Consider the following 13,434-nt stretch of genomic DNA (forward strand, 5'->3'; position numbering starts at 1 on the left):
CGCCATGAAAGTATGGCATGTGCTTCTAATTCTGATAGGATAATGTGCACAGGGTAGACCTCTTTCATCATTTTCTATTTTCAGGCAACACTTATCTCAAGATGGCAGATTTTACCCCTGGAAGTTGTCAGCACACTTCTCTGATATTACTTTTACTTTCATACATAAAAATGAAGCAAAATTAAAGTAACATTTCAGTGTAAGCTAAAACCGCTCACCAAATACATTCTCCCCCACCCACCCAAAAACATTCCTCAGGGGAATCTGAGAATTTTAACTCCTGTTCTCCCTTTGGCTCACAGCAATGACTGAATGTGTGTTCAAGAGGCTGAAACTTTGAAGGGCAGCTGAGTTCATGCCAATCAGCAGGCAGTGGCAAAATGAAATGGATTTTCTTTCACATTAGACTAGATGGTGTAGTGACAAGCTGAAAAATATTCTGTTTCATTTTGGATTCATGGTTGTGTTTTTTTTTTCTACTCTGTGATACTTGAAAGTCAAACTGAATGTCAGAGATAAAAATGTCAGGCAGATCATGGCTCAGTTCCCCTGGGTTCACTGGAGGTGTATGCAATTGAGACTTTTGACAGAGGCATAGAGAGGTTAGTTCAGCTATGCTGTACCCCAGCCATCCCCTGCTATTCCTCACTCCAAAAGAGTAATTCAATATTGTGTCCAGTTGAAACTCAGGTAAGACTAATATTCAGCTGGGCTCCTAGAGGCTGAAAGATAGTCAATTTATGAAACTATTAAAGGATAATTTTTTAGAAAAGATAAATTCACATCTCTCATACATATATAGAATGGGCACATGTCAAAGATTTTACTTAACTCAGAAAACACACATTAGGAATGTTGTAATGAATTTGAATTTGCTTAATTTGTGCTGTAATGGCTTCTTCCACAGAGAGGTGGGGAAATTAATCAAACCTCCTTCAAATTCATTTGCATATTTTTGGACAAGAATCATTTGTATCTCTTTCAGTTATCTAAAACTCATGGATCTGTGAAAAACATCAATATAATGAAAGTTGTAAAGATGCCATAGAACCAGATAACCTGGAGGGGGATATTAGACAATGCCTAGTTTTCCTTTGAAAACATCCAGTAATTTTTTTTTTAAATGTATTTCAGTATTTCTTAACTTTTCCTTACAAAAGAAAACCTGACTAACATTATGTTTTTTATTGCTAGGGTTATATAAAACAGAAAAGGCAATAGTGTTCTCTTCCTGCATCTGTTTGCCAGAAACAATCAAAATAGGACAACAGATGGGCTGAGTAGCAAATACTTGAAAGCTGGAGAAATCAAATGGAAAGAAAAGTAAACTTTAAAATACCTTTTGCTTAATCATTGTCTTTACAGCACATTATTTTTCATTTCATGTTGGGGAAAATTTTAAGAGAAACATACTAAATGGATGAGCTATCTTTTAAGCTACCTTGTTTTCATTTCACAATCTTTTCAACATTTTGGAATGTCAGAAAAAGCACCATGAATTTTGGGGCCTTGAATCAAAAGCCCTGGAGAATAATGTGAAAGTCTTATGATAATTGTTCTTTGAAGAATGAGGAGACACTGCACTGCATTCTGGCCAGCCTACCTTCCTAAGAACACTTCTTATGAGGCTCTTCTCCCACCCAAAGCTCCTGACTCTCTTTCTCACTTACTCTTCCAGAGTCTCCAGTTGTGCTAGGTTTTCTCCCTACTTCCCCTATCTTCTCTTTTTTGGTTTTTATGAAAAATAATTTCATCATCTCAACTCTTCAGGTCTTCTCTCCTTCCACCTCTCAGCATAAAGTCCTGATAACTCAAGCAAAAACTATGTCCTTTATCCTTTGAAGGGAGTGGAGAGAGCAATCACAAAAGCATAATGTGATACATTCCTCCATGCCACAGTTTCTTTTAAACTTAAAGGGAAAACATCTTTGCTATATATCTTGGAATATAAGTAGCTGCCATGTCATAATTTTAAGTGTAGGTACACCATAAATGATAATAATTTTATCAGACTTTTGTAAAAAAGGATTTCAGAGCTTTTCTTAAATGTCATTCAGTTTCCTTCCAACACCTCAAATTCAGACAGGTAAAAATGCTATATTAGTTTGCAAAGGCTGCCATAACAGAGTACTCTAGATCTGATAGCTTAAACAACAGGAATTTATTTTCTCACCAATCTGGAGGCTGGAGTCCAAGAGCAAGGTATAAGTAGGATTGGTTTTTCCTAAAGATTCTGTCTTGGACTTGCAGGTGGCCATCTTCTCCCTGTGACTCCCATGGTCTTCCCTTTGTGTATGTTATGTCCTAGTCTCCTTTTTTTTTTTTTTTTTTAAAATAAGGAAACCAGTCACACTGGATTAGGGCCCACTCTAATGACCTCATTTTAACTTAATTACCTCTTTAAAGACTGTATCTCTAAATACAGTCACATTCTGAGGTACTGGGGGTTAAGATTTCAACATATAAATTTGGGGGGGCAGATATAATTCATCTCATAACAAGGGCCATTCTTTTCATTTTAGGAGCAGAAAAATGTCAGGTGTTCAGGATTAAGTGATCTCTGAACAGTCCATCAAGGAACACAGCCAGCACCTGTAATTGATAGCCTGTACTATTGATTTCCTTAAGTCACTCTGAGAAGAAAGAATTGTTAGAATGCAGATCTTGGGACGCCTGGGTGGCTCAGTCAGTTAAGCATTTGCCTTTGGCTCAGGTCATGATCTCAGGGTCCTAGGATCGACCCCTGCATTGGGCTCCTTGCTCAGCAGGGAGCCTGACTCTCCCTCTGCCTACCCCTCTCTCTCTCACTCTCTTTCTCTCTCTGACCAAAAAAAAAAAAAAGAATGCAGCTTTTCTTGGAGTTTCAGTTGGCATTATGGAACAAGCTTGAAGAAAGTAAAGCTTTCTTTTTTTAAGATTTTATTTATTTATTTGAAAGAAAGAAAGAGCATGAGAGCAGGGTGAGGGGCAGAGAGAACAGCAGACTCCCAGCTGAGCAAGGAGCCCAACATAGGGCTCAATCCCAGGACCCTGAGATCATGACCTGAGCCGATGGCAGATGCCTAACAAACTGAGCCACCCAGGCGCTCTGAAAGTAAAGCTTTTATTTTTGTGTTTAAAGATATAAATGATGGACATATGCCAATCATCAGGGTATCTAGGTTAACATTTCCATGGTTAAAATATTCATACAAAAGCATCATAAGTATTTTTTGTGTGTTTTTTCCACGTTATTGAGATTTACATACCATGATGTTCACTAGTCTAAAGTGTACAATTATCAGCAACTCTTTCTGCCTATGGATCCTGTGCCTGTGCTTTAATAAAACCACCTTTTTCTTTCTTTGCACCGAAAATAAAAATTTAAAAAAAAATGCGATTATATGGCAAACTACTCTGCACTCTTTATGTAGATTAATTATAATCTCTATGATAACTACATAGATGACACCATTGGCATTTATGGATGAAGACATAAGGCTTAGAAATGGAAATAACTTTCTCAAATTCACCCAACGAATAAGTAGAAGTGCTAGTAATTCGAACCCAAGTCGATGTGAGTCTAAAACCCAGACCCTATACAGCATACCACCTCACCTCTCCTTCCCCATTTTTCCATAGGTAATACCTTCTCATTGCATGGAAATTAAAGAGCACAGGTAAATAAAAAGAAAATAAAATCACTTATAATTCCATTACTCAGAATTCACCACCTATCATTATTTTGGCATTTACTCTTCAGTTGTTTTCTCATTTGTATGTATCAAGAACGTGTATAACTTCCTACACATAAACTCAATTTTCTTAAGAATGTCACACTTCTACATTTTCTTCAAATCAAATTAAATCTGTCTCTGACCTTTGTCCCACTAGGTTGTCAGAAGATCCTTATAAGTACTGGGGCTTCTGATCTTTCTTGGGGTCAAAGAGAAAAATGGGAGGCTTATGCACTGCTAGGAAAGTGGGGCAATGCCCTTGATCTTCAACCCAATGTGGCAGCCTTTATCACTGTCTACTACCCAGCAGTTCAGGAGGGAAGGGATGCCACTGCTTCAGGACCCAAAGGAGCAGAGTCTTGCCCTGGATCAGAGGCGGGAGGCTAAGTAGCAGACTGAGTTTCCCTCTCAAGCCTCACCACCATCTAAGGGTACTGGGAGGCATAGGGCCTGGGGCCTCCAGCGACTGTGTCCCCCCCCCCTTTAAAAATGCTCCCTTCTTTCTATCTGCCTGTCGGACTTTCCTGCAATTCCTTCTCCCGCTGTATAATCCCTTTCATTCAATTAAAAAAACTAAGAGCTGAGAAGGGAAATGTTTATAGTTAACAACTCCCTTTCCAAGAAAGGGAGAATAAAAGATGTGACTATTGAGGAATTATTTACTTATTCATTTATTGTAATTATTGCTTACCAAATCAAAATCACATTCTACCTGCTGTTTTTATCTGACAATCTTTATAGTTTTTTTTAGTTTGATTTTCTCATTATTTTAAAGAATTCTTTTTATATTCTGGACACAAGTCCTTCCTTTATCAGATACGTGTTTTGCAATTAGTTCCTCCTGTTCTTTCATTTCCTTAACTGTCCTCTGCAGGGCAGAAGTTTGAAATTTTATTAAACCCAATATATCAATTTTTCCTTTTATAGATTGTACTTTTGGTATTGCATCTAAAAATCCAAGGTTATATAGATTTTTCTCCTATATTTTCTTCTATAGCTTTTATAGTTTTGTACTTTACACTTAGGTCTATGATTCATTTTGGGTTAATTTTTGTGAAAAGTGTAAGTTATGTATCCAGGGTCCAGCACCATTTATTGAAAAATCTGTCTTTTCTCCACTGAACTGCCTTTGTCAAAGATAAATTGACTATATTTGAGTGGGTCTATTTCTAGGCTCTCTATTCTGTTCCACTGCTCTCCCCCTCCCCGATTCTATGCTGTCTTGATTATTTCAGCTTTATAATAAATCTTGACACTGGGTAGTATAAATCCCCCAACTCTGTTCTTCTTTTTAGTATTGTGCTAGTTATTCTAGGTCTTTCGCTTTTCGATATACACATTAGAATCAGTTTGTTGATATCTGCAAAATAATTGCTGGAATTTTGATTGGGATTGCATTGAGTCTATAGAGGAAGTTGGAAAGAACTGACATCTCTCGTCAGGATTGTCAAGCAATGACAGATGGGAGTTTGTTGATAAATACTCAAGCTTTCCCAACCCTCAGGTAAGCATGTCTGTGCATGTTCTGCAGTGTTTCCCAGAGGCCTCAGCAGGATCAAGCTCCAGTTGCCCACGGTGGCAACTTCTCATCAGAACATCTTTTATGGGCTGTTTTCTCTCCTCTTCTCACTTCCCCATCATTTTACTGTCACCAGCTAGACCCTAAGACCTGACCTTTACTGCCCACCTGCTTGTACTCCCACTAAACTTTGCCTTACATTTTTCCTTAAGCTCTTCTTTCTGGGGGATTACCTTTTAGCTAAAGCAAATGAAACCTGAAACTACCCCTCAGGTGGTGGCCACAGCCCTGACAAGACCTCCCACTGGCCCAGAGCACCCAGATCATTTGAGCAAAGACTCGCACCTGCGCAAATGGACCATGGTGTGACCCCCTGGAACACCTGGTAATTGCCTTTACCTCATTATAATACTAAAATCTCCACCCAAAGAGGAGCCTAAGCCTCATTTACATAACATACAATTTATGTATCGGAGGTTTCCCTAAGGCACATGTGCGACGTTATGCCCACCTCTCCAGATGATGACATAGCTTCCCTCTCTGAATATTCATCATAACCCTAAACAAAAGGAACCCATTTACCCTTTCTTGGGGAATCATGGCTTTGGAAGCCATTTTTCCAAGATCTCCTTATTTGCGGCAAATAAAGTTTTCTCTGTGCAACTTCACCTGGTGCGGTTTCCGTGACTCACCAAGGGACAAACTCACTATTGGTTCCATTACATTACCAGTGTTTCCTGTAGTCACTTATCGAAGGAATTACTTTCCCTCAAAACCTCGTCTTAGGATTTGCTTCTGGGGGACCCAAACTAACAGCTGTGACAACACAGGAATATTAAAAGGCAGGCTCAAGTAGGACAACTCCCATTTCCTAAATGTACCCAGGTTCCAAAGAAGTACCAGGCTTATCCGATCTAGATAGAAAACTCACAGATAGGTAACTTAATACCTACTCCTGGCACACACATTTAGTCTTTAATTTAAGATGCAGAAAGCAAGTGCCTCTCAGGCCTGCTATCTCTCCAGAAGGGGGAAAAAAAAGATACAAAAGAAACACATTTAATTTCAACAAGCATGCCGGTGCAGGAAAATCTACCTCAAAATAGCTAAAATGGTAAAAGATGTGTTGCTATTTTAAAGCCAAATTTGGATTTGCCTCAGGCAGCTTTTAGCTTCTAGAGTTTTATAGCTCATGAGTTCCAGGTTAGAAGATTTGAGTTGCAAAGTCAGGCTGTGGTCTGTCTCCTCCATTCTTTCATAATTTTGCGGCAGGAGGATTTTTCCATGGAGGGAGAGAAGGGTGGGGTGGAAAGGTAGGGAGGAAGGAGTGAAAGGTACCAAGAGAACTGATCTAACCATCTGTCTTTCTTTTTAAACATCTTCAAAGCAAGTCACGCACGATGAACACCACAGAAGCACCAGACATTTGTTGGGGGGAAAAAAGTCCTCTGGGGCTGCACACTCCTTGAGGGAAGAAAACAGCTTCATAAAGGAAGGATACAAACACTGCACTCTTTATTTGCAGTTGCAGAAGGAAATAGCCACTACATCAAATCCTCTGTCAGCTGCAAAAACAATGGGTTGTAATCGGCTATTTATTTTTGCTGAAATGGAGCTGCAGCTCTGCTATTCTAGATCCCGTAGCCTTGCAAAGTGCCCAGAGAGCCTTTGCTGACCTTGGGGGAGTGCAGCATAATGAAACATCCTTACTTTTGCACTTGGATTTTTCTTCAAGAACCCAAGGCAGAGTTAGAGGTGTTTCTCTCCAGCTTTTGGAAGAAAAACCAAAAATGAATGAATTAAGCTTATCAAACGGCCTTTAGCAAATATAGTATTCACCCTTTATTATGATACAGTATCAGCCACCACTTGCTTCATTTTTCCCGGGAGAAATTGGATTGGGGCTGGTGATCATGGAAGAGGCACTTCGTTGTCTCAACTCACACACTCGAGTGATTTAAATCTGGTGTCCGGGAGACTGGACATCATAAAGGGAAATTGTGTTCCGGGCTTCAAATCTATGAAACATTACCTCAACGCTGCTTGATTTCTGTCACTACCACTGTTTCCCTCCCCGTATCACCAAACTTCATGGGAGAGAAATTATTGCTCTATTACTTCACCATCTATTATTTCCTTAACTCTAAGATTAGCTGCTGCCATAGAACTCTTGCAAGATGCTGTTCTTTCAAAGGTCACCAAGGACTTCACCTTCTCCAACCTCAAGCGCATGTTTCAGTCCTCATGGACTGAATCATCGGACGGACATTGCCTACCCACCTCTCCTTCCATTCCAAGCCTTGTGTTTCCTTGCCTTTTGTTGACATGGTCCTTTCCTCTTCCCTATGCCTCCTCCTGGCCCTTCCTTATGATCTTTCTCCAAGGTTCTTTCTTCCAGCCTCCTTTATATTTACTCTCTCAACAAGCATCCATTCTCATACTTTCAGCCATCACCTCCTTGATGGCTGGAGCTTCAGCAGCAATCTTGACTGATGAAGTACTTGGAAGATGGAATTACCCGGGGGAGGATGCTAAACAGGACATTAGAAGGAACTTGGCCCCCTGATGATTTTGCTGAAACCGCTGAATCTATCCTGCCCTGCCTACCTCCTGATTTCTTCTACATGCTAGAATAAACCCTGTGGGTTTAAGCCATTGTTATTTTGGATTTTCTATTATATGCAACAGAATCTAATTTAAATAATAAAAATGGCTATAACAATGCCATCTTATAAAGGTAGTATAAGCTTTACATGATATAAGTCGTGTGCCTAGCTCATGTCCCTAGCAAGGCATAGCAACTGTGGTCAAATATTATAGATATTATTAAAAACTCTATGCTTGCGTTCCCAACTTCATGATGCATCATATCACAGAATGTCAACTATGCTCAAAACAAATCCCTCCCAAAACTAACTCTTCCTCTGATTGTCTTATTCTTTGGTTTATGACATGACTAATCTCTTATTAATCAAGGTCTTGATTCTAATTTTTTTTTGCTCCAGATATTGAGTCAATTGATGAATGCTATTGATCTAGTCCTTCAAACTTTCTCCAATTAATTCTTTCATATTTTCCCTGTAAACTCCCTAGTTGAAACTTTCATTACTACCTACCCAAACTATTGCAGTCATCAACTCAATTGGTTCCCCACTTCCTGTATATCTTACTACTTCAAGTTATCCTACTGAAACCCTGAGATAAGTCTTCTAAAAGCACTGTTCTAATTTCATTATTCCTCTGATTCAAAACCTTAGTGGCAGGGCGCCTGGTGGCTCAGTCGTTAAGCCTCTACCTTCAGCTCAGGTCATGATCCCAGGGTCCTGGGATCGAGCCCCGCATCGGGCTGCCTGCTCAGAGGGAAGCCTATTTCTCCCTCTCCCTCTCCCCCTGCTTGTGTTCCCTCTCTCACTGTGTCTCTCTCTGTCATATAAATAAATAAAATCTTAAAAAAAATAAAAACCTTAGTGGCTTGTCACTGCCCACAGAGTTAGACAACATGTTCTTCAACTTGGTGTTTGAGACCCCAACCCATACCTTCTGATCCTCATCTCCGTGTCCTTCCATACCCATCAATCAATCTAGACTCTTTGATTTGCCTTCTGTTTTCTTAATTCTGTTGCTTGGCTCATGTTTCACTCACCCAGAGTGTCCTCTTATTACTCCACTCCCTACATTTCAATATTTTAGCTAACTTTGAAAGCTTCATGGAAATAATATCACTCCTAGAAGGAAGTCCAACTTCCAAAACAAATGTGATTTTCCCTTTACTCAAAGCATTTTCTTATGGTTATGTTCAATTGTTTACAGCAGCGGTGCTCAAATTTTAGGGAGCATCTTAATTATCTGGAAGAACTGTAAAAATACAGATTGCTGACTCTCAGAGATCCTGATTCAGAAGGTCTGGGGAGGGATCTGAGATCTTCCTTCCTTCCTTCCTTCCTTCCTTCCTTCCTTCCTTCCTTCCTTCCTTCCTTCCTTCCTCTCTCTCTTTCTAAAATATTTGTATTTATTTGACAGAGAGTGTGAGAGTACAGGAGGGGAAGCAGCAGGCTCCCCACTGAGCAGGGGCCCAATCCAGGACTCGATCCCAGGACCTTGGGATCACGACCTGAGCCGCAGGCAGAAACTTAACCGACTGAGCCACCCAGACCTCCCTGAGATCTGCATTTCTAACCAAAGCCCCAGGTGATGCTGATGCTGCTGGTTTAGGGACCACACATTGAAAACTGCTTTCTAGTTATCTGGATCTCATTCTCTCTCTACACTGTAAACTTCTTGAGATAAGACAACATGGCTTATTCCAATCTTTGTATTTCCTAATGCTCCCAACACACAGTAGATACCTAATAAGTATTTATTAAAATGGAACTGAATAGAACAAGAGGCCAAAGTTGGCAAGGACCCTTTGAAGCTATGTTCAGTTGTTGATTTCCATCATACAGAAAGAATACACTTAAGTGCTTTTGCTGAGAGCGTAACCAAATTCTTCCTGGTCTTAGTTGTTGTTCTCAGTCTGGGGAAGTGAGCTCACAGCATGTGTTGGAGGAATGTTAGATATTAAAGGCAAGAACAGGACATGAATTCAGGGAAAGCAGGAGTTGAAGGGCTCCCCCAAAGAAGTAGGATGACAAAAGTTCAACATTTGGGAAATTAAGTATGTAAGGTTGCCATGGTAAGGTAACAACAGATTTCAAATCTATAATTGTACCTGGAGCGAGGCATGTTAGAGTCCCCTCCCTATACTTTTGTTTCCTTCTTATGCTTTTAATGCTTCAGAAGCAAGTCACTCTGAATTCAAGTTGTGCTTCTAATTGCCCTTATTATTATTCTCAGAATGTTCTTTAGAACCAACATGATTTTGGGGAAAGAGAATTAATTGCAGCTTTTTTTGATTGGAAACGTGGGCAACTGGGTATTCTGGCAGCTTCATGTCCTGTTTTCCTTCTGTGTGTAGGTAACAGACTGATATTCACCTTCTGCCTGTCTCTCCAGTTATCTCGTCAGGGCATTTTTTTCCAGGAGGGTGAGAGGATATTTTGCATATGGAAAGTGTTTTTGAAATGACAAGAAAATGAAGAACAAGTCAGCCAAGGAAATAAAACATGCCACAGTCATCACCCAAAGACCTTTGTTCTTAGCTTTTTGTATTTCATGTCCTACTTCTCGTGAAATAAATCCTACAGAAATAACAAAAGATAGATGGAGACCATTACAAGATAGGATGTATATCAAATATGGATACTTTTTATTTTAAAGGGGCAATTCAATTATACCCAGATGGAACATTAAAAAAAGTCACATCTATGCATCATCATTTTTCAGCAGCAGCACAGATGGTACCTTCTCACTTGTACCACGGGCCAACAGAGTCCGTGTGTTCGGCTGTCTGCCCTACCCCCATCACAATTCCAAGTTTACATGTAAGAAGACATGTTGTTTGAGTTAACTCAGAGACCCTTGGGAAACTGCCTTGCCTGGAGCCCTGACATGACTATTTTATAATATTTCCTTCTTCAAGGAAGCAGATGGGATTGCCAGACCGTGACTTTTATCTACTGTTCTTGAGTAAGGCGCCCTAAGGCTTCCTGCCCCTTCCCAGAGACACCCCACAGATCTGCAGTGATGAGGAGAAGCAGGCAACATCTGCGGACCTTCTGTTAAAAGCTCTTATTTGTTTAAACATCCTGTTTCCTTGCTGTTTATGTTTCTAGAAATTAGGGAGATGCTTATCCCTTCCTGTCCCAAAACAGTTAAAAAATTATGACCGATGTCATCAAGGGCCCACAGTTTATGTCCTGAGTGAAGAAACAAAACAAAACAAAACCAAAACAGAAAAACAAAAACAGAGTGAAAATACACCACCACTGTCACCATTACCACTCCCATCATCACCCCCACCTGACTGCTAGAATGGTTTGCCTGGGGACGGTAGCAGAATTTCTGCCTTCTCTAGGGAAATTACCATGGTCTTCTGCGTAACCAGCTCAGGGGTTACCGGGAGAAACCCACTCAGGGAAGGTCCTGCGTCACTAATGGCTGAGAAGAACTTACAATTAAACTAAAGGGAGAATGAAATTGTCTGTCAGTCTATCTCATGCTGTCCTGCAATGTCTGCTTCCCTGTGATAAAATAGAGCTGGCCAGAGAGCGGAGAATCTTTCATTTGGGCAAACACGGAGGCGCTAGGGCATTTCACAGTCTCCATTTATTTATCAGTTTAATTCTTTGCTTCCTAAGCTCACTGATTCCACAGATGGTGATAGGCACTTCTCATTTTCAACATTTCACAACTGTGTTAACTTCTGTTGTCTCCTGTCCCTGGCTGGCAACACAGAGCTGCCAGTCCTTCACAAAGCCCTGTCTTCCCATTCTTCAGCAAACCCTGTATCCATGCCCTTTGTCACGTGGCCTTAGAGCAACCACCCATAAGAAGTTGAGCCTATTTCCCCACCTTTTGATTCTGATTTCGTCCATGTGATTTGCATGAGCCAGTGGCACATTAGCAGATGAGACTCAAGCAGAGGTCTGAGAAAAAGCTTCCTCACTTCCATTGTGGTTTGTGTCTCTGCTGTCCATGGGTGGGTGCCCCAGCTATCCTACTAGAGAATGAGAGACACATGGAGCAAAGCTGAGCTGTTCCATTTGTCCCAGGTAAAGACAGTCTGAATTGACCAAGAGCCAACTAACTCCTATACTGATCCTCCACCTTTCAATCCACTGTTAAATTCTGGTTTTACCTCCAGGGTAGTCCTCAAGTTTGCTCATCTCTCTCCATCTCCACTGTCACTGCCCTAGTTGGTATACACCTATACCATATTTCACCTGGATTCTGTAATGTCCTCTTAGAAGGGGGCCCTGGTGTTCCCTCACATTTCCCTGCAAGCCTCTTCCCACCTGGCAGCCAAGGGACCTTTTAAAAACATAAGTCAGATGGTGTTAGTCTCTTGGGATGGGTTCTCCTTGCTCTTAGAATAAAATCCAGTATGTCGACACAGTTCTCAAGGTTTGCATACTGTGCTTCCTCACTGGAACTTATACAGGTCTTCCCAGTCTCCTATTGCACTGGTCTGCTCTTTTGAATCCTCAAATAAGCTGAGCCCATTTCTGTCTTAGAGCCTTTGTCCCTGTTGCTCCCTCTGCCTGGGATGCCCTTTCCCAAGCAATGCGAATCATCAGCTCTTTATCCTCTGTCAGTTGCTGCTTCAATCTGGCCTCCTCCTGGAGCTCCTCTCTGTCCTCTATCTAATAGGCTTCTTCCAAGTTGCAATCGGAGCAGCTAGATGGTTTCTTCCATAACATTAATCCCAATCTGTAATTATCCTATTTATTTATTTGTTTTTTGTTGGCTGCCTTCCTAGTTAGAATATAAGTTTCTCATAGACAAGATCTTATTTTCTTATTTTCACTGATATTTCTAGCACCTCACCCATTCTCAGTGCTCTGTGTATGTGTATGAGAGATTAAAACTGGAGGACTCTTACACACACACACATTTTATATATATAATATATATATATAATATACATATATTTGTTTTCTATGGGAAACTCGTACATTACACATATATATGTAGTGAATATTTGTGCATATACGTTAATGGGTCCTTTATCTTTAGTTCACATACTAATGCATATGTGGAACATACATTTGAATTTATTGTATATGTATAAAGTACACATACATGTAATGAGTCCTTTATTTTTAGACTGACACACACATATATGCAATTTACTCTTTAGAATCCTGCGTTAAAGATATAACTTGCACATCTTTTTATAAGAGCAGGTACAAGCCTACCTCATTAAGTTTTCAGAGCATTCCTTCGTATGAATGTACCATAATTTATTTAGTCAATATGAGCTAGTGCTAAGACTGTTCCCATTCTTGGGATGAGGAAACAAAGGCTGAGGAAGAGAAATCCTTTGCCCGAGCTAGCCAGGGTTGGACCTGGTGGTTTAGTCGCAGTGGTCGGATGGGGCAATATGGGCCTGACCTAGCACTTGTAAGGCACATGCATGGATAGAGGTAAGTCTGTGGGGGCTCAGTTCCTGTTGATGTTGCACTTCTTTGTCTATGGCTTTTGGTCAACCATCCTCCCTCCAGCGAATCCATCTTCCAACAAGTTGAATGAGATGACATATGTTAGTGGTTTTCCAATGTTGGTGCCCATAAAATCACCCAGAGATCTTGTTAAAAC

The sequence above is a fragment of the Eumetopias jubatus genome, unplaced genomic scaffold (assembly GCF_037043125.1).
Source record: "Eumetopias jubatus isolate StellerSeaLion01/CBP00866 unplaced genomic scaffold, mEumJub1_p1.0 scaffold_9, whole genome shotgun sequence".
Classification (NCBI taxonomy): domain Eukaryota; kingdom Metazoa; phylum Chordata; class Mammalia; order Carnivora; family Otariidae; genus Eumetopias; species Eumetopias jubatus.